This window comes from Ovis canadensis, chromosome 15 (assembly GCF_042477335.2).
Source record: "Ovis canadensis isolate MfBH-ARS-UI-01 breed Bighorn chromosome 15, ARS-UI_OviCan_v2, whole genome shotgun sequence".
NCBI classification, from domain to species: domain Eukaryota; kingdom Metazoa; phylum Chordata; class Mammalia; order Artiodactyla; family Bovidae; genus Ovis; species Ovis canadensis.
The window spans coordinates 40752430-40775170 of NC_091259.1; the positions used below are offsets into that span (position 1 = coordinate 40752430).

General features: G+C 45.3%; 1 long non-coding RNA gene across 2 annotated transcripts in view; it reads right to left on the minus strand.

Annotated features, from left to right (window-relative positions):
- The window catches only part of LOC138420786 (uncharacterized), a 291089-nt gene that overhangs the window by 92935 nt on the left and 175413 nt on the right, over positions 1-22741 (minus strand). For both annotated transcript variants that reach the window (XR_011249314.1, XR_011249315.1), the window contains exon 3: positions 7319-7470. This is a non-coding gene — a long non-coding RNA (uncharacterized lncRNA). The remainder of the gene's footprint in view (positions 1-7318; positions 7471-22741) is intronic.

Sequence of the window (22741 nt, forward strand, 5' to 3'; positions counted from 1 at the left end):
AACTGGAAAATATTTTATGGCAGGAACTATGTTTTATAACTCCATGTCTTTGTGTCTAAAACAGTAAGAGTTCACTCAATATTTATTGCTTCAATGAGCGAAAAGAATGAATAAAAATGTTTCTCTTGTAACAATGAACACCAAAGATTTATGATTTAACATCATACCTCACATTCTGCCTGGACTCCAGAGCTTTCCAGAGTGAAGAAGCCGTGAGTCACTGGGCTTGGAGGGGAGGGGTGTTTGTTTGTGGAGGACTTGTTTCCCGACCTCGATGAATCACATGTATAATCACCCCAACTGCATCCTGTCTGGGGAAGTAACCAAAACCCCTATTTCTGGCCCCAATGGCTTTTTGGTTTTATGAGTAAATGCTACTGGCATGCCATTAAATAAATGCCTTTGGAAAGCCCTCAGCCAATGCTGCAACCTATGACAGCCAGGTTGCGGAGGAGCATTCCTGCAAACATAGCACAAGACAAAGGAGTTATGTTATTCACCTTGCCTGGATCACTGCTCTAGCTGCTAAGTGATGACCTTCCATGCAAGTTCTTTTCAAACATCTGTTACTCTTTTTCAATAAATCACAGGTATGACCATGTAATTCTCCTGCAGAAAAACATGTGATGGCTTTCATCATCTGTAGAATAGAGACCAAACTTCTCAATCTGTAACTCCCTGTAGATTCTGACTCTGACCTAGTCTACCTGGCATACCTTCCATATGCTCCAAACAGGACGAAAGACTTTCTGATTACGCACAAATCCTATACTTTGTTCTATGACTTTGCTCCCTTTGTTTCTTCCTAGCAGGCCCAACACCTACCTTTTCCAAATGTCTAAAACTTACATACTCTTTAAGTCTCACCAAACGCCACTTCCTCCACAATATCATCAGTGATTACTCAATCAGGAAGACAATGTCTTCTTGAGCATGTGCAGATTTTATCTCTGCCCCCTTTGCCCTAATTACAGTAAGTCCCCTACATACAAATGAGTTCCATTCCAAGAACATGTTCATAAGTCCAATTTGTTCATAGGTCCAACAAAGTTACAGGTACCCAACTAACACAATTGGCTACATAGTACTGTACTGCAATACACAAATAATGTATGAAAAACAAATGAACACATGAAAAATAAACATTTTTAATCTTGTAGTACAGTATCTTGGAAAGTACAGTACAATAGTTGGCTCTTCTTAGTAGTACCAGCTACATCAATGTTTCTTTTCTGTTTGCTTTTGGACATGCTGGGCTTGAAACAAAGATGCTGTCCTGCTATACTCTATACACTACTGCACGGTAAAGTACACAAGAGCACAACCACTTGTAGAGGACGCACACACGTGACAGTGTAAATCAGAAATGCGAACTCTTATGTGATTAGACATGAGAATGCACATTTGCACCTTCGAAAGTTCACGAACTTAAAGGTTCCTATGTAGGAGGCTCACTGTATAGACACATATGTGTGGGTTCATTTCTCTAACAAATCATTTCCTGAAGAATATCTGAATCTTAGTCAATGTGATACTCTTTTAGCTCCTAGTGGTGCCTGCCAGAGAGGACACTCCAAATAAACACTGTTGAGCAGAAAAGCTGAATTAGATCAATTGTTTAAATCCTTATCTTTTCAATATCAGAAAAACAAACAACCCAATCAAAAAATTGGCAGAAGACCTAATAGACATTTCTCCAAAGAATACAGATGGTCAACAAACACATGAAAAATGTTCAGCATCCTTCATTATTCAGTTCAGTTCAGTCGCTCAGTCGTGTCCGACTCTTTGCGACCCTATGAATCGCAGCACGCCAGGCCTCCCTGTCCATCACCAACTCCCAGAGTTCACTCAAACTCATGTCCATTGAGTCGGTGATGCCATCCAGCCATCTCATCCTTTGTCATCCCTTTCTCCTCCTGCCCCCAATCCCTCCCAGCATCAGGGTCTTTTCCAATGCGTCAACTCTTCACAGTATTGAAATTTCAGCTTTAGCATCAGTCCTTCCAATGAACACCCAGGACTGATTTCCTTTAGAATGGACTGGTTGGATCTCCCTGCAGTCCAACGGACTCTCAAGAGTCTTCTCCAACACCACAGTTCAAAAGCATCAATTCTTCGGTGCTCAGCTTTCTTCATAGTCCAACTCTCACATCCATACATGACCACTGGAAAAACCATAGCCTTGACTAGACAGACCTTTGTTGGCAAAGTAATGTCTCTGCTTTTCAATATGCTATCTAGGTTGGTCATAACTTTCCTTCCAAGGAGTAAGCATCTTGTAATTTCATGGCTGCAATCACCATCTGCAGTGATTTTGGAGCCCCCCAAAATAAAATCTGACACTGTTTCCACTGTTTCCCCATCTGATTTCATTATTAGAGAAATACAAATCAACCCATATACTTATGGCTGATTCATTTTGTTGTATGCAATGAGGTATCACCTCACACCAGTCAGAATGGCCATCACAAAAAAATCTACAACCAATAAATGCTGGAGAGGATGTGCAAAAAAGGGAACCATCTTTTACAGTTGGTGGGAATGTAAATTGATGCATCCACTATGGAGAACCGTATGGAGATTTCTTTTAAAAAACTAGAAATAAAACTACCATATGATTCAGCAATCCCACTACTGGGCATATACCCTGAGAAAATCATACTTGGAAAAGGCACATATACCCCAATGTTCATCACAGCACTATTTACAATAGCTAGGACATGGAAGCCATCTAGATTTCCACTGACAGCTGAATGGATAAAGAAGCTGCAGTACATATACACAATGGGATATTACTCAGCCATAAAAAGGGATGAATTTGAGTCAATCTTACTGAGGTGAATGAACCTACAGCCTTGTTACACAGAGTGCAGTAAGTCAGAAAGAGAAAAACAAATATCACATAATAAAATATATATGGAATCTAGACATATGGTACTGATGAAGCTATTAGCAGGGTTCTGGAACATAGAGGACAGACTTCTAGACACATCAGGGGAAGGAGAAGGTGGGACAAATTGAGAGAGTAGCACTGAAATATACATTACCATAAGTAAAAGAGATGGCTTGTGAGACGTATAACACACGGAGCTCAACCTGGTGCTCTGTAATCATCTAGAGGGGTGGGATGGGGTAAGGGGTAGGAGAGAGGCTCAAGAGGGAGGGGACATATGTATACTTATGACTGATTCATCTTGTTGTATGGCAGAAACCAACACAACACTATAAAGCAATTATCCTCCAATTAAAAAAAAAATCCAAGACCCCCCCCCCAAAAAAACATCCTTATCTTTGACTCAGAATCTTCAGGAAAGGTTTGACTTGGAATTTTTTTACTTTCATCTCTCTTGCTTTATCCTTATCTCCTTTCCAAGAAGATATAAGATTAAGAAAATCTTTGGTCTCTGCAAAGAACTTATTTTAGATCCATAGATCTCAAAAGCAAGATCCCAGCCTTCCTGCCTCCCATTCCCAGCACCTGTGGTCCACCTTGCTAGTAGACAGAACAAGCTCGTGGGAGAAAATACAATTTTGACTGTAAACCAAGGAAAAGAAAAAAATAATTGAGAGGTATCTGCCATCTCAGAAAGCAAACTTTACAAAAGATAGCATCTTCCACCAAGACTGCTGTCCCGGGTTGTTTCAGAGTATCAGCACCCCAAGTGCCAATTTCAGAGCAGACACATTCCTCCAGCGTGGATAAGCGAGAGCTGACGCAATAAAGCTTAGCTTTGTTTGACTGCAAAGCACTTTCCTCTCTGTTTTGTTTATTGGTACCATTCTGGACAGAGGAGCCTGGTGGGCTGCAAAGTGTTGGACATAACGAAGCGACTGATACTTTCACTTTTTCCCCATTCTGATTATGAGAAGAGGGCCAGAATTGGAACAAGGTTAAAGTCAACCAGGTCAAGGTCAGACAAAGAGGGAACAGAATGTGAAGAATTTTGCTTCCTCAACCCTCTTTCAGCAGCAAGCACTTCTGGGCAGATGAAAGAGATGCACGGCCATCACTTCAGCCTGAGAGTCACCTCCACAGACCGCTTCCCTCCAGGCTGCCGCGAGGGCAGAGGCCAAGTCCTGCCCACACCACATAATGGCTGGATGACCGCAGAAAAGTCTGCAATGTCTCATCCGTTAAGTTGCAAAATAATGCTGTCAGACTTCATAAACTGTAAAGCGCTGCTTCAGTATCACTTGTTGGTGTACATTCAAAGATAACGACTTTTTTTTTTTCATCATCCTGCACCTGGAGTCAGCAAACTTTTTCTGTAAAGGGCCAAATAAATATTTTAGGCTTTGTGGGCCATATGGCATCTACTGCGACTGTTCAATTCTGAGTTTATAGCAGGAAAGCAACCATGGATAATATGCAAATGAAAGGATGCGCTTTGTTCCAATAAAACTTTATCTCAAAAACAGGTGGTGGACTGGATTTGGCTGATGGGCCACATTTGCAAATCCCAGGCCTACATCCTTGAAGGAAATGGAATACCAGAGGTAGACAGAGGGGCTAAGATCTTTCCCAGTGCTAAGAACGATATTGTCAGTTTTTGTGAGCAACTGTCCTGAGACTTACATCTCTTTCAGTACTTTTTGAAATCAGAGTTTTAGTTTTGTCTATTCCCATTACCATCTTCACCAACATCATTTTGTCCCTAACTGAGAAATATTAGGGATTCCCAGGTGGTGCTAGTGGTAAAGAACCTACCTGCCAATGCAGGAGACATAAGAGATGTAAGTTCGGTCCCTGAGTTGGGAAGATCTTTTGGAGGAGGGCATGGCAACCCACTCCAATATTCCTGCTTGAAGAATCCCATGGACAGAAGAGCCTGGTGGGCCACCCTCCTTGGAGTTGCATAGAGAAGGACACAGCTGAAGTGACTTAGCACAAGAAATATTAATGAGACCAGGCGTAAAGGAACCCTAGCTTTCTATACCTACCACTTTTGACCACACTCTCTTCTGGGAAAGACAGCTCTGATTATTGTTAAAGAAAATATCAATCATACTTGTGGTGAAAGGTCGCTACACTTTTTTAAACAAATTGGTCCTTTGAGCAAGATGAATTTTAATGGATTGGTTTATTAACCTAAAGGTTGAACTAGGCTGAGAGTAACTGAATGATTTGCTCATAATTAGTATTATTTATAATTATTTTACTTGGGAAAAAATATCACCTAAAATGTCAGGATGTTTTTTAATTGCTTCAAATGAGATTCAAAATAATTGACTTTGCAAATTATTTAAAAAAAAACATTTAAAATTATCTGAAGCTGCTGAGAGTCTGTCTGGAAGAGGCAAGATATTGATATTCATTACTAGGAACAGGGCAGAAATTGATCCATGATTTTTTTAACCACGTGAATTGTGTATTGCGGTCACTTTGGGACTCTAAAGGAGTTGGAATGCTTGATAGGGTTTCTGTTCATTCCTCTTGCCCATTAAATCTGCTAAGTAAGTACGTTGCATCAATGTCGGTGTATGTCTCTTGCTAGAATATATATTTGTGTATATTTTGTACTTCAAAGGGAGTAAGTACGTGCTTGAAAATAGAAGGAATATATATATGTTTGGCGGTTTTAGAAAAATACAGTCTATGCACACATTGTGCATGTATACATCTGATTTGTACGGGATACCAGTTTTTTGAAAGTAAGTGTATCACTTAGCATCTCTGTAAATATTTGACTCATCAGCCAGTTGGTGGAGATGAAGAGGAGAGTACATTAACATCCAGGAAAAGATAGCTTTTAAAATTAAGTGATGAAAGGCAGGTAAATCCCTAGTGAAAAACCTGCAGAATAGCAATGGTAATACCTTATAACGAGATCACACTGTAGAATTACAGACTTTCCGGGGGTTCAGGTATGATCTTAGGAGTGCCTTACATCTATCTTGGGTGTCCCTACATGAAAGGGTACAGGAAGGAAGGGGAGTAGTGACTCCACCTGACAGATGGGGAAGAGATGGCTCAGTGGAATCAAAGGATTTGTCCTGGTCTACACTGCCTTCCTTGTACACCACAGTCATCTGGAAAACCCCAGGAAAGAGTGAATGTGTCCATAGGTATCAAAGCCAAGCTCGGCAGCCTTCATAGGTTGCTTGAACCAGCCTGACTCAGAATGCAGAACCCAGCCTCCCATATGAGACACTTCTGTGAATAACAAGCGGACTGGAAAGAACGTTGTCAGGGAATATGATGATGGGATTATAAAAACAACCTCTTATTTGCTTCTTCCAAGCGTATTTGGTCTGATCATGTGCCTAAGGCATGGTATGACATTGACCTGGGCAGCACAGTGTCCAGGACACAGAAAAATCACTTGTCCAGGGAGCCAAGCAGACACCATCAATCATTATCCGCGTGTTTGAAAAATAGAAAAATGCAGCCGAGGCCGCGAAAAGGAACATTTGAAGGTGGCTGGAAGCGAAAGAACACAAAGTTTCCTACTTATCTGTCAAAGATATACATATACACAGATACACATATGCACTTAGACACACATACACATGCTCACACAGGTTCTTTCAAAGCCCAGTAGGAAAATATCCCACTGAGAGTAGGAAGGGTACATTCACTGATTAATTAGTACTAATGCCATCTTTTATTTAGCTAGCAATTATAATCTATTAAGAGCATTTATTCACATTATCGTACTTACTCAATCCTCAGAAAAATCCTATAAGGCTCATCAGTAATATATTATTATCTCCCTTTATAGGCAAGGAAAATGAAGACCCTGAGGTTTCCTTGCTTAAGCGAATCTCACTAAGTGGCAGAATGAGAACTTGCCTCCTAGTCATTCTCGAGAGTAACTGTGGGTATTGGAAGCATGGAGAGAAAGCCCGAGACAGTGGTTCCAGGTGGAGAGAACCTGAACACACCATCAGGCAAGGAATCCTCCTGGTTTAGGTAGAAAAGCCGGAGTAGGTGTGGCTCGATGACACACAACCCAAATGGTTAGAGAGACTCCCAGGCACACCTACTCACTTTGAAATTTCTTGTGCAACTGAGCCTTCGCTCTCAAACTCCCAGCCTCTGATGTCCTATAAAGTTTCTAGGGCAGCCGAGCTGGAACCGACTTCAAATAAAGTCTCTGAGTCAGCCCCCAAACCCTCCCTCTCCGGCTCCAAGGTCACCCTTTTGCATCACTTTTTCTTCTGCACTCTTTTGGGGCTCCTCCCTCACTCTCCCTCAACCTCTCAGGTCCTGTCTGCACTGCTCGTCCTCCATCCCTCCAGTCCGTCCACTTTTCCCACCTTCAGGGGCTCTGGGCCCCCGGCGCCCCTCTGTCAACCCCTCCCAGGTACCTACCTGGGCTTTGCAGCCCCAGGCGCATCCCGGCTGCCCCTCGGCTTCCACGGTTCTCTGTCTGAAGCTGCCTGATGCCGCCGGCCTCCATCCAGGGCCTGGGAGCCATGAAAGTCCTCAAGTTCTTTGTTACTTTTCCTCCTTAGCTGATGATGCTAGGTAAAGAACAACAAACCAGGAAAAAATGGCAGATCAGCAGTGGTTCTCACCCGCAGCCTCCAAAAGTGTCAGCTCAGGCCCCCACATTACAACAAAGGAATCTAACAGTTGGGTTCGGGGAAAATCAGCTAGAGGACAGGAGGAGAAAACTTCAGCGCTTCCCAAATTCCGCTGCCCTCCGGGGGCTCCCCCTTGTGGAAGATGCGGGGCATGGCAAGGCGGTACCCAGCCAGGCCAGGGCCTCCCGGAGGAGCAGGGAGAGGTGTGCACACGCCCCTGGGGCGTGCACACGCCCCTGGGGCGTGCCCCTGCCCGGGGCTGTGGAGACCCGTTCCAGCCACAAGTAGCAGCCCCAGTGTGAGCTGCAGGGTCGGGGTCCTCCGCAACTGACCAGAGAAACAGTCTGGGGAGACAGAGTTCCCAGTGCCTGGGGGTCTCCGGTCCAGGTGAGTACGGCATGAGTCATGAGCTTGCACAGTTTATGCTCTGTGGACATGGTGATTGGCCACCACTTGCCTCCGTTTCATGTCCAATTCCCTCACCGGCCCTAACGGATCATGAAGTCAGATATTCACACCGGGCTCTTCCGGGGAGAGGGACGTGATGTCCGCCATCTGAGGAGAGGAGGATGGTCCAGGCTCCTGGACTCGCACCAGTGTTGACACCTGGCCTTTTGGAGTCCTGGCAACTTCCTGCTCCCCACCTTGATGGAAACAGACTGTCATGTTCAGTGTCTTTCTCTGGAGAGATTCCATCTCATTCATTCCCACTTACCCTGGCAGGCAAGTAGAGGTGAACGTGAAAGCATTAGTCGCTCAGTCTTGTCTGACTCTTTTGTGACCCCAGGGACTGGAGCCTGCCAGGCTCCTCTGTCCATGGGATTCTACAGGCAAGAATACTGAAGTGGGTTGCCATGCCCTCCTCCAGGGAATTCCTTCTTCCTGACCCAGGGATGGAACCCAAGTCTCCAGCATTGCAAGCAGACTCAACCATCTGAGCCACCAGGGAAGCCCCACCCTGGCAGGCAAGGAGGAAATCAAATATAGCACTCTGTCTGCAAACAGAATCGGAGGATCATGCACCCAAGAAAGGGATCCAGTGCCCTAGAGAAGCCACTGGTGGAGTTAAGGGCCCGAGTCTCCCAACTTCCTTGCCGTTCCCCCATTCAGACTGTGCTCAACCTCTGGAGAGACGGGGATGGGGGGGGGGGGGACTCCCAGACCTTCCTTGGTGTAGGGCAATAAGCTGCACCCGGAAGGAGTATTGATATTGATCGACTGGGCAATCATGAGGACAGTGTGCTGGGTGTGACACAGACAGAGGAGACGCAGAGCAAGCCTTCCGGAGAGACTGCATCATTATGTGATTAGATCAAAAGCAGAGCAGACAGCCAGTGGGCCTGCTGGGATGCTCGTTATTTGCTAGAACAGAGTAACTACAGAATGACAACAGTGCCCCGGCCAGAGTTCACATGCCACTGCCTGTGTGGTGACACACTGCCTCGTTTTACCTTCATACCATTTCTGAAATGGAGTTGGGTTAGCCCCGTTTTACAGATGAAGAAACTGAGTTCAGAGTGGTTAAGTGCCCATAAAATAAGTGACCATGATAGGGACCAAACCTAAATCTGTTTCAGCCTGGAGCTCTCTCCACCGTATCATATTGCCTCCATGACTCTTCTAGCTGTCCGGCCAGGGGACTGGGGCCACCGCATACTATGTTCAGAAAGCCAAAACTCAAGCCAGTCCCCACCAATCTCTATTTAAACTCCATTACCTCCCTGATGTTGGTAGCAGCTCTGTGCTGAATCACGTGGAAAGACTGAACTGGGAGTAAAAATAATAGACTTGGGGATTCAGGAGGGAGGGGACACATGTATGCCTATGGCTGATTCCTGTTGACCTATGGTAGTCGTTGTTCAGTAGCCAAGTCATGTCTGACTCTTTGCGACCCCATGGACTGCAGCACGCCAGGCCTCCCTGTCCATCACCAGCTCCTGGAGTTTGCTTCAACTCTGGTCCATTCAAGTCAATGATGCCATCCAACCATCTCATTCTCTGTTGCTCTCTTCTCCTGCACTCTATCTTTCCCAGCGTCAGGGTCTTTTCCAATGAGTCAGCTCTTCGCATCGGGTGGCCAAAGTATTGGAGCTTCGAGCTTTAGCATCAGTACGTCAATATTCAGGGTTGATTTCCTTTAGGATTGACTGATTTGATCTCCTTGCAGTCCAAGGGACTCTCAAGAGTCTTCTCCAGCACCACAGTTGGAAAGCATCAATTCTTCAGCGCTCAGCCTTCTTTATGGTCCAACTCTCACATCCATACATGACTACTGGAAAAAGAATAGCTTTGACTATAGGGACCTTTGTCAGCAAAGTGATGTTTCTGCTTTTTAAGAGACCATCACAATATTGTAAAGTAATTATCCTCCAATAAAAATAAGAAAATAAAAATAAATGGCTTCTTCACTGGCTCCTTCTCCATAAACAACCTTGACACTATAGGACTAAAGACAAAACAAACACACAAACACCCTGGGCAAGAGAGGATGAAATGATGCAGCGAAGGAGAAATGTCAACTCATAATACAGACTCATTAAATATTTCTCAGACCTATACTGGGCTCTGGACCGAATACAAAAAAGGCAACCAGCCCTGAAGATGCTTGCTGTTGTTCAGTTGCCCAGTTGTGTCTGACTCTTTGTGACCCCATGGACTGTAGCACACCAGGCCTCCCTGGCATGAAGATGCTTACATGTTGTTATAAACTGAAGTCAAGTAAAAAAACATCACTAAGGATTTGGAGAATTCATGGAAAGCTGCAAAAACAAAAGATTCCTTTTCATGTAACTGGATCTCAACCTGAGGACCTTCAGTGACAGGTTTGCTATGAAGGATGGAATAAGAATCCAGGAATACTTCCAAAGGCGGAAATAACAGAGGGCCTGAAGCATGTGAAGGACACAGGGTCAGGGGCAGAAGAACAGGAAAACGACAGGGGTGGGAGGGAGACTCTCGTTCCCCTTTGGGCTAGTCGGAGCATCCCCTTCTGCTCTGGACCCCACAGCAGGAAAAATCAAGCACGCTGATAATTGAAGAGCTATAGTATAGAAGAGACCAGCAGTAATCTCAGGAGGACTCTGGAAAAGTGGAAATGTTTTCACAGGTGAAGATACAACTCCATATAGGAAATAACCGCCGTCTTCGACTATCCAAATGGCTCTCAGGCAGAAAGTGATGAGATTTGCTCTAGGTTTGAGGGAATACAGTGGAACCAGTGGGGAGAAACTCCAAAGAGAATGCTTTTTGACTCACAAAAGAAAAACATTCTGCTAGTTCCATCCAAAAGTAAAAGGATCTGCTGTCTGGAGAAGATCAGGAGGGTTCTGCTGTTGGAAGTTCCTTGGTCAAAGGATGGGCCCAGGCAGGAAGACCTCCTGGACAGAAATAACCCCAGGCATTCCTCTAGCTCTGAGAGTGTTGGGGTCTCTGAACAACCTGAGTGCCAAAAGGAGAAAGGACAAAAGAAATGCAGGAAATTCTTCCACAGCGCATGTAACTCCTATCGAGGGATCTCACACCCGAATATATTCAACGATCACCTAAATCAAAAATGTGCTTACATCTTATCCTCTCTTTCCCTTGAACAGAATCATTTATTTCACTCTGTCAGGTGATTCCAATATTTAAGTACCTCTCAGGTGAGGCAAATACCATTGAGTACAGTGCAAAACACAAAGGAGAAGGCCACATTCCCATACGCTCATCAGGTTATGGAGACGCTCAGGTTTTAAAAGAGATGCTTAGAAGCCAGCTTGTCAAAGACCCAACCCCCGGCCCCCACACTCTACATGTCTGAATTTCTTCCTTATCTTCTCGGTTTGAGTGTTGCCTGATCTCTATTTGAAGGCTGCCTCCAAAGTTAATTTCATTGTTGGCCATTCTAATGGGGAAATGAGCAGAAATATACACATGTAAAATGCATCAGTAAGACATGGAAACAAAGGAAAAGAAAAATGTTATGCATTGTGTCAGAATGTAAAGACAGAACCTAAAATTAATAAGGATTATAAAAAACCAGATTATAGTAAATTTTAACGATATCACCTCCAATGCAAATAAATGTATTTACAAAACAGAAATATACCCACAAACAGAAAACTTATGGTTACTAAAGGGGAAGTTGTGGGGGAGGGGGATAAACTAGGAGGATGCAATTAATACATTACTATATATAAAACAGATGACCAAAAAGGACCTACTGTATAGCACAGGGAGCTATCTCAATATTTCATAATAACCTGTAATGGAAAAGAATCTGAAAAAGGACAGATATGTAGAACTGAAACACTAGCTATAACCTGAAACTAACATAACATTGTAAATCAACTGTACTTCCATTCAAAAAATGAAAAAAATAAAAATACCCCCTCCGGTGTGAGTGTATTAAGACACACAGTGCTGATAAAAAGCATAGGTGAAATTGTTGCCTGTCATGATATCTTTTGAGTGGATGTGTAAGACTTCCTGCGCCAGGTGGGAAGAGGGAAGAAGAGGGGCGGGAGAAATTAAAAAGGTGAAGCTTGATAACAAAGGAGGAGGCAAGGGATGGGACTTTGAGGGATGCTGGTATGTGGTATGTGTGTGGCTTGCTTGTATGATGAGAGCTGGGGCAAATCTGTAAAATGAGGGCAAAGCTGGTGGGGGTGGTAGATGAGAGAAACGATGCATTCGAGAATTGACCTCTGAGAGGACAGAGGACTTAAGCAGAGGAGGGGAAAAGACAGAGTTTAAGGTTGGAGGAAAAGGGAGACACAAGAGACCAATAAGAGAATTCAGAGGCAGGGCGAAGTGAGGAGAGACCCTCAAGGGAGGTACAAGATGCTGGGGACGTTTCCAAAACCATCGTGGGCCTCGAGAGATGGTGTGAGGTGGCTATAAGGGTAAATGTTGAGGGTGTAGTTGAAACAAAGTCCTGAAAGATCTCCTGAGTGCAAAGAAGCAGAGAGGAAGCCAGACTCATCATAAGACTTGGTTTCTTCCTGGCTGCAAAAGATGGTTAATCCATCAGAAAGACCTGAATCCGTCAGGTGTTGACTGAACACCGCCTATATGCTCACACATGTGACAGAAATAGAAATACAAGTGTTAGTAAAAAAAAAAAAAAATCATGCTAAAGAATGTCCCGTAGTAATCTTAATTACTGTCTTCAACTAACAACCACTGATTTAGTGACAGCTACAGCTGGGGACCATGGTCAGCACAAGGTATATAGCTGGGTCACCAGGCCTAGGGACTTGGAAATCACAAAGTTGGAGCGGGGGCAGGTGGCAGGCAAATGTAAAAAGAAAGCTAAAGTGTTAGTCACCTGACTCTTTGGCGACCCCAAAGACTGTAGCTCACCAGGTTCCTCCGTCCATGGAATTCTCTAGGCAAGAATACTGAAGTGGATTGCCATTCCTTTCTCCAGAGAATCTTCCTGACCCAGGGATTGAACCTGGGTCTTCTGCATTACAGGCAGATTCTCTACTGTCTGAGCCACAAGATGATATGCAAAATACAGTCTGTGTTCTTTTTACATTTTTAACAAAAAAAGAGATGCGAGGAGCCACCAGAAGCAGGAGGAGTCAGGTCATGGCAGGGTTCTTCCTGGCCTCAGAAGAGCTGAGAGCACCCCTGACAACTTCTCAGGGTCCAGGGCAAGGTGGCAGATGCCGAGCCCAGCAGAGGACCACTGGGGCACCAGGGAGGAGCTGGACTAGGTAAGAAATGGGGCTCTGCTCCTCAGGGAGATCCGGAGGTTCAGGGTGGAAGGAGGAAGCCGTCCGCCCGAGCTCCTTCCACTCTGGATCCCACTCACCTCATTAGCTCATGTGGCCTCCGCCCATGGCTCAGTGAGAAAACCATCTCTAAGGAGCCTCTCCGATTTCCTGAATGTTCTGTCCGCCTTGCTTTTCCTGCTTGGATTCACAGATGAGCCCATCACCTTCAACGCCTGTTTCGGGGAAGCGTTTGCATTTTCCTTGGCAAAGGTGCAGCTTGCTGAATTCTTTTAGGCCAGGCCAGTCACAACAAGCCCCTAAATTGCTGAGCCAGGCAGTTTCTTTGGGGATCTGCTTACATTCCCTCCCTGAAAAGGGCAGGGGCCCACCCCGCGCAGTCTCTGTGCGCAGAATGCACACGCTCCACGTTTAAGGTGGTAGAGGCATGGGAGGCCTCAACCAAAGATGGGACGAGGCGCAACTGATTTTCACTTTGGTTTTACCTTGCTTGATTGGGTTTCATTCCACTTAAGAGGATGAACCAGATGGCTCAGAGTCAGCTCCCTTGAAGACTGTCTTGAGAAAGGACTAGGGAAGCTTTTAGTGCAAGCCCCATGGGATCCCAAGTTGGCAGAAGAATTTGTGTGTCAATACCCTCTCTCATTCCCGAGCTTCCACTCAGTTTAGGGTTCAATACTGCAGTTCTATTCTTGTCAGCTGTGGCTTTGGGAGGAAGATGAAGTCAGTCTATATATTGCTTGATTTTTATTATTTTTTAAATAATCATAGAGGGATGTTTGGGTAGAAATAATCCAATTCCATAAGGGATTACCCCAAAGTTTTTGGGTTTTTTTTTTCCTGATTTGGAAATTGTTACATTTGATGACTTTTCAATCAGCTTACTTTCCCGTTTATTTTCTATCATGTGAACATTAGAATGAGGAATGTTCCCCAGGTGTCCCTGAATGAGGGGAAAACCTTGAGGAGTATCTTCACAGGAGCCTGTCAAGCAGCTGCACAGCCAGTTTGGGATTAAAAAATTATCTGTGAATAATTCACAAAGTGTGTAATCCATGTGCAGATCATTGAGAACTGACTGTCTCTGAGAGGTGCCTGCCAAGATTAGCCAAATAGCCCTGCAACAACAATAAGAAGATGATCATAGAATTGCATCCCCAATTCTTGGCATCAGCGTATGGATAACAAAGGTAACAGAGTTGCAGGTTCACTGTCAGAGTCTGAGGGTATTCTTCAGATGGGAAAAGATAGTCTCTTGAAAAGTAAGATTTGGACACATTCTCACAGGACAAGATGACCCATATGTATCCAGAAATAACTAGAGCAGTCGTTCAGTACTGAGCTCTCCTACTCAGATGGAGTAGGGTTCCAGGATCCAACTTGTCATTTTCAACCTAAAGAAATCAGGGCAAGTCTCATTTGTAGATGGATAAATACCTTCTAGGAAACTAAGGTGGAGAAGGCAATGGCACCCCACTCCAGTACTCTTGCCTGGAAAATCCCATGGATGGAGGTGCCTGGTGGGCTGCAGTCCATGGCGTCGCTAAGGGTCAGACATGACTGAGCGACTTCACTTTCACGCATTGGAGAAGGAAATGGCAACCCACTCCAGCATTCTTGCCTGGAGAATCCCAGGGACAGGGAAGCCTGCTGGGCTGCCGTCTATGGAGTCACACAGAGTCGGACACGACTGAAGTGACTTAGCAGCAGCAGCAGCAGGAAACTAAGGTAGCTTCAACAAGTTTATCAAAAACCCTGGCATTATGAGCAGGAGGCTTGATACTGAAAACCCTCATAGGAATGGGCTCATCCAAAGCACACCACACTGTCTGACCCAGAAGCTTTCTAGTAGTTTCCAGCCGCAGTGGGAACATGACAGGCAGAAGTAACCCCATCTCCATGCTTTGGAGGGAAATTTACAAACTGAAGGTTAACTGACCTAACAACAAGGATGCTTAGTTTTCCTATATTAACAAATGAAGATTAGGCACTGACATTTCTAGCCAAGGGTGGTCGGGGGAGATACCTTAGGCTAAAATCAGCCTCAATGTGGGAAATCAAATGAGGTTGTGAGAAGAGTCAAATTTCTTGCTCCTAATTAATACAGCTGGATCCTTCAGAGATGCTCATCTTCAGGGGATTTCATAGGTCCTTGGCCACAGACCAACCTGGATCCTAAGAGGAAACCCCCTGAGCTTTTTGTTTTAAAGAAAGCTTGAGTCATCTGGGCGTGCTTACTGAAAGAATATTCTTTCTTGTTCTGGAGTCAGGGTAAAGAATGTGATGCAGGGTTATCTGAGAGGCCAGCAGGGAGATGCCACTGGGACAAGCCCAGCGGTCCCACGCCGAACTCTTTCATCTTGAAGGCAAACAGGATGCCATCTTCACTACCCTTCCCCATGCCTGCTGTCTTCAGGCCGCATGACAGCAATGAACACAGAACCCAACTGCCACTCATTTCCCATTTCAGCATTAACACCAAGGAAATCTGGTACCAGAGCCTTGGAATTATGAGCTGGAAAATGGTAACAAGAAGAGTGAACGTGTGACATCATTCACAACACTGAATGTCACCCAGTGCTACTGGTCATGCAGGATGCTGCTACGGCACTTTCTGCTATTAAAAAAAAAAAAGTTTCCCTCTCAGTTCTTTGGAGAATTCTCCCTGCCTCTGCATGCAGAGAGCCCCAGTAACTCACAGTAACCTGAGGGTCAGAGAGCATCACCTTTAAGAGTGGGGCCACAGCAGCGGCAATGGAGTCACATGATCCCACTCACCCTATGTCAAGGCCGTGGCTTACCCATAATGATAGGTTATAGGGGTAAGTTTACAGAGCGAATGGGCCACTGCTCCTCTCTCCTTGTTTCTCAGCAAGAAAAGTGCAGAAAGTTCAGTTACTCCCACTGGCCACTGGACAAATGCCCAACTGCTCCCCAGGGAAATGGCATAGCAACTATGTCAGTGACTTCCTCCCTCCCAAGCCCCTCCTTCCTGGATGCTTAGTTGCCAAGCTCTGTCCATTCTTTCTCCCTCTATTTCTTGAATCAGTCCTTTTCTTTGATTCTTGCTGCCGTCATCCTTGGTTGACGGTCTCATTTTTTCTCTGCTGGACTTCTCCTCTATCTTCCCATTTAGTTTCCCAATAACAGCTTCTAGCAGCTGTAATCCATTTCACACATGACTTTCAGTTGAGTCTTCCTGATACATGCCTCTCTGTTCACTCTTGGTGATGCTTTGCTGCCTACTGCTCACAGTCCAAACATGGTGATTCTGCACTGCTTACCAACCAAAATCAATGGATAAAGGGACAGCTTTATTCATAAAGAGGAAACTGTCCAGAGACTCCCATGTCACCCTATGAATAAAGGACTGAGACCCAGAAAGTTGCTCAAGCTTCAGCAGCCCATGTACTGGTGGTAAATTTCATTTGTCCTGTTTCAATGGGTTTCTCTCCTCTACATCCGCCTTGTCACAATCAGAAAGTCCTTTCCTGTGTCTATCCTGAATTATGTCTCAAGCTCTTGAATTCTGCTCACTTTAACACTATCACATCTTTTAATAGTGAGTCCCACTCTCAGAAATGAGATGAGCACAGTAAAAAAGGAACAAGGGACTACTAAGGAAAACAATGCTGAATGGCCAGCTTGAGAGGGGAAGACCTGGAACAGAATGGGAGCTCACGGGCAACTGTGACTCTTGCTTGTTCGATACCCTGCATCTCAGGGCCGCAAATGTCCACAGACTATTCTCTTGACTTTGAGGGGGATTTCTTTGCCATGCATATGCTTCAGTTACTGAAAACACAAGTATTTATTATGTATCACCACAATTTGACCATAATAATACTCCATGATGATGGGAATGGTTTCATGGAGAAATATGTTTGGGTAAAGATCCTTGGGTATCAGAGCAATCCATAAAGATCATAGAAAGCAACTTGGAGAATAATGCATAGAAAAATTACTCAGTTACTTCACACATCTTGACAGCATTGCCATTTCTGGGGCTGAATGGGAACACACTATATCACACACAATTGTGAAGATTCCAATTCTATACAGCTTCTTGTCATGTGTGAAGGATGGACATACAGGAATCTCCCTCTCCATAAGGCCTCTGACAGTTTCATTCTCCTTTTCCCAGAAGTAGCATGTACTGCAATAAGAGCCTAGGGGTGAAGAGTAATCTTTCTTTGAGAAAAAAAAAAGAGAGAGAGAGGGAGAAAATGAAGAAAAGAAACAAGCAAACACAGACTCTAAAGGACAATCTATTGTGCGTGATTATCAGTATACCGTGATACACGACTGGGAAGTTCTTCTCAAGATCTAAACTGCATTTCTGCTGCTGTTTTTGTCTCTTTGACCATAGATGGCTCTAGCCTCTCTGCCAGTAGAGAAATACGCACAGCCCTCTCCAGCTGGCCATTTGGCTCAGTTAACAGGACTGTTCTAAAATCCATGGTTATAATGTCTGTGCCTGAAAAGGGCCACTGAGCTTTGCTCCATAAGATTGCCCTGGACCACATCGCTCAAGCTAGGCAGCCCTGCCAGACGCGTGTGAATACAGATGGCGCCATGACCACTGCTTCTATCTACTAAGAAAAGAGTCAAAGCCAAATTGGTGCCTGAACTTCAGCCCACCCAGAGATCACTAAAGGTTCGGCCACCCGGGATTACGCTCTATCCCCTCATGAGAGCAGGACGCTGGGCCACAGCAGAGGGTCTCCCCGAGGCCCATCCTGGGCTCTAGTTTTCAGTTATGTTTGCCTCACAAAACCATTTTATTTCCTGAGAGTGAGGGTAGGGCTCTTTAGCAAAATTTCCAATATGGAAAAATCTCCTCAACTTTTTCCTTATACGTCCCTGTGTGTGTTTGTGTTAGTCGCTCAGCCATGTCTAACTCTTTTCGCCCCCATGGACTGTAGCCTGCTAGGCTTCTCTGTCCATGGGATTCTCCAGGCGAGAATACTGGAGTGGATTGCCATGCCCTTCTCCAGAGGTTCTTCCTGACCCAGGGATCGAACCCTGGTCTCCTGCAGTGCAGGCAGTTCTTTACCATTTGAGCTATAGGGAAGTCCCTAGTTTCTTCTATCTCAAAAAATAAAATGTTACTCTTGACTTTATTTTTAAAAAGAGCACAAAGGGGTGACAGTACAAACAAGATGAGACTTGAGAAAGCCCAAGGCTGTCTGCCTTTTGCCAGAACCAGGCTTTGCTTCCTTTTAGCTTTCCCCGAGGCAGCCAGCCCCCTGGAGCCTGGTGATTGCTCAAGGGGCCAAGCAAGAAGTGGCCTTAGGACTTTTGTGTCTGGTGAGTGATGTCCTGAAGGCCATTCAATCTGTGTTCAGAATCACCAGGGTAAGTTCCTTAACATTCCTGACCTTGGTTTCCTCACCTGTGAAATGGGTATAATAATGGGGCTATATCTCACGGGATTGTTGAGAAGACTTAACTCAATGGGTTGAAACCTGTATTAACACAATGCCTGGCACCTAAGGTGGGACCATGTAACTGCCCTTCTTGGTGTTAGTATTAGTAGAGTCACCTCCGAGGACAAAATATTTAGCAAAGAGAGAGAGAGTGGAAAAGAGAGCCCCAGGAAGGGAGCACCACCGTCCCCATGTCCCTGGCCATGACCCCACTGTGCAGGGGTGAAGAACATTCTCCCATTCACACAGTTCCCAGCTCGCTCCCAGATAAGAGAACAGGCCAGCGGCAAAATAAAGACCTGCCTCCCACAAGATGGGCAGTGCGCCGAGCGGCGCCTGGACCCAGAGGAGATATCTCGGTCCAGCATTTCGATCGGGCTCTGCCCAGCCAGCTCCTGGGGTGCACACAAAGACCCATTCAGGAGTTCTGAGAGTGAGCAGATGAGCGGAGGGGCCCTGGCAGGGGGTGGAGAGGCGATACAGCGCCTGGCACGGACCCTGCGGACCCTGCGGGGCCGCCTCGGGCGAGTGGGCGTGGAGGGCTCGGGGCGCAGCCGGGCCGCACTCTTTGTCCTCCCTCGTAGGAGCCTGGATTCACCAGCTGCCATGGCTGGGGCTGAGTGACCTCCCTCGAGGAGGCTGGGAACCCCCACCCCCACCATGCCAGTCCACTAAGCCGGGTATCCAGTGGAAACGGGCCATTACTAACTGGCCTGCCATTTCAAAAGCACTTCTTTCTGGGAAAAAAGCCTCTCAGAGGTTCCCACCCTGGGGAAGTACGAGCTGCAGCACTGAAGTGACAGACAAGAGGCTAAATTAACACACGGCAGCCACCCATTATTCCCCAGGACCTAGGCAGTGGCTTCATGGTCTTCAGCCTCAGTTTTCCCATCTGTACAATGGGGCCTGGTAAAAGAATCTGTTGGCACTCAAAGGGTAGCTGTTTAAATGAACTAATTTACAAAACAAAAGAGAGTCACAGATGTAAAGAAACTTAAGGTTACCAAGGTGGAAAGGGGCGGGGAGGAATAAACTGAGGGACTGAGACTGACATAAACACACCACTATGTATCAAGTAGACAACTTCAAGAACCTACTATATAACACAAGGAATGCTAGTCAGTACTCTGTAATGATCTCTATGGAAAAAGAATATTAAAAAGTGGATATATGCATAACTGGTTCACTTTGCTGTAAGCCTGAAACTAACACAGCATTGTAAATCAACTATACTTCAGTAAAAATTAATTTAAACACACACACACAAAGACCAAGGAGTAGCTGTTGAGAGAGCTTCTAGGCAGCAGCCTGTCCATTCTCACCAATCCAGCAGGCAGGCTGTGGCCCCCTAGATCGCATGGAGAACACCCACACTAGGGTTCCTGTCTGCACAGATGTGTGTGCAGCCCCCAGATAAGTCAAATCTTATGCATTCAGAGCACGCCAGCTCTGCGGTGCTCAGGATTTTGAAACACAGAGGCTGCTTAAAGGACCACGACACGTGGAGAAAACAAAATTCCCTCCTTTACCTTTACCATTCTAAAATTATGAAAGGCTATCCCAATAATGGAACCAAAAACTGAGCACTCTTTTGCCACCAGGATTGTAAGACATTTCCTATGAGACAATATCATTCTGCAAATGACTCAACGCGGAAGGACTGAAGGGATTTTCTGTGATCTATGGATGGTTCTTCATCAATTAATCCAACTATTCACCTTTTCTAAAATGCACTGATTGCATTTTTCACTGAGATAGCTCTCATCCAGTGGTAAAACACAGTACATATACCACCTCTTCCAGGAAGCCCTGGCTATATAGCTCGAATCAGTGCCCCTTCCTCATGCTCCCACAATGCCCCTGGCACACCTCTCCTGTGGCACTTAGGAAATGATTTGAAATTGTCTGCTTAAGTGTCTCAGTTTTCTCTGTGGTCAGGAATTATATGTTATCAACCTTCGAGCACAGTGCTGGCAACATGTAACTTAACAAATGTTTATTGAACTCAGTGGATGTGTATCTATCATGATTGCTGGCATAAACCTCCATTTATAATTTATAAGAGCCTCCTGTAACCTTTGCTCTCAGGAAGTTATTTCTCTTATCTAACCCAACTCTCCCCTGCACACACTTGTTGCTACTTTTTCTAACCTCAGCTGGAGACAACAGCTGGTGACCATCCTCATCCTTATCAGAGTACTAACAGAAATCACAGCTATCACTCATCATTTCTTTCTACCAAGTCAGACTTTTCTTTTCAGGTTTAAATCAGGAATGAACTATCAGAATCTCAGATCTGACAGTTTTTACAAGTAGGAGAATAGAGAAGGACTTTCAAGAAGGATTTTGGCTGGAGAGAATCTGTGCGTTTCAACAAGCTTCTGGGAATCACCTATTATGTGCCAGGCTGTGTGAGAGAGAATAAGCATGCCAAAGTCCTGACCATCAAGAGATCTGTGACCTAGAATAGGGAATAAATACCAGCACTCCACTTTCTTTGGAGTGCCTTGATTAGAATTACCAAGTTTTGCGAAAATACAAGAAAGTCCAGAGTGCTTAAAAAAAAAAAAAAAAAGTTTCTGGTTCCTGAGCAGCTTGAGAGAAAACTAGTGGCTAAGTTAAGGAACATGTTGGGGACATGTTGGTGAGCCCATGAAAGGATCAGTACCCTGGATGTGTTGATACTGTGACAGAAATCCATTTGCATTTTCACCACTGGGCAGAGGCTGGCATCCACTGACCACATATGCAGCAAGCTGGCAGGAGCCCCTGGTCACCAAGCAACCCCCACACTGGCAGCCTCCTTTCTTCTGGCCAAGGAGCTCAGGGTCTGCGTGACTTGGGGCAAGTCATCTGGGGACATTTGAGATTCTGATCGGGTGAGCCAGTGGAGGCAGCACAGATAAGACCAGGACAGCAATCTGGCAGCCTAAGTAACATCTGCTTGGGCTGAGGTTTTGGCTCTGGCTCCTGTGGGGAGCCTGGGACCGGAGCCCGGAAGGCTGCATTTGGAGCAGGTTACAGCAGGTGGCGCAGGAGAGCAGAAACCAACCCTCTGTGGGGCCCAAAGAAAGCATGGGATTAACTCCACCCCAAAGAGGTGCAAGGGCCAAGAAAGGCCAAGGCGACCAGGCTCTCCGCGTGGTGCCAAAAAAAAAAAAAAAAAAAAAGGGAGATTGTACAGATGGAACATACGGCCAGATATGGGCATTTCTCAGGTAAAGGTAAACCAACAGAGGGGCTCAGAGGTTTGAGTAAAATCCTTGAGTGGTCAGCACCTTTAGCAAATACGTAGAAGAAAGAGGAACACAACATACAATATTAACTGAGGGGACAAGATAAACACTGCTAGAGCTGAAAAGCTCAAACCACTCTGAACCCTTAGACTCTGAACCTTAGATGGGTAAAGTATAATTTCCCCAATAACCTCTCCCCACTACCAACAAAGCAAAACAGAACAAAACCACAACCCACTTAATTTGGTTGGTGAAGCTCTGGAAGGCAACATTTCCAAACACACACACAAAAAGGACGTTTATTCCCATTTTAAAGCTGCTAGACGAAGCCACTTTCTCCACCTTCTTATCTCTGGGGGTCAGTCGCTCAGTCATGTCTGACTCTTTATGACCCCATGGACTGTAGCCCACCAGGGTCCTTCTGTCCATGGGACTCTCTAGGCAAGAATACTGGAGTGGGTTGCCATTTTCCTTCTCCAGGGGATCTTTCTGACACAGGGATCGAACCTGGGTCATATGCATTGCAGGCAGATTCTTTACTATCTGAGCCACAGGGAAGCCCCCTATCCCTGGGTGAGTTACCCCTAAATCATACAGCTATGGGAAGCATATGGCGGAAAAGTTCTCCCATAGACCCCCGAGGTTTCTGTTTCTCTGCCCCAAGGGGCAGAAAGCGTGGCCCTACTTGTTTAATTATGCATCACCATGACTTGAAGAACTGTAATGGCGAAGTTCTAAATGGGAGGGGGGATAAAAGTTATCACACACATGGGTATAGGACAATCTCTCTCCTCTGAGACAGAACATTCAAAAGCAGTAGACT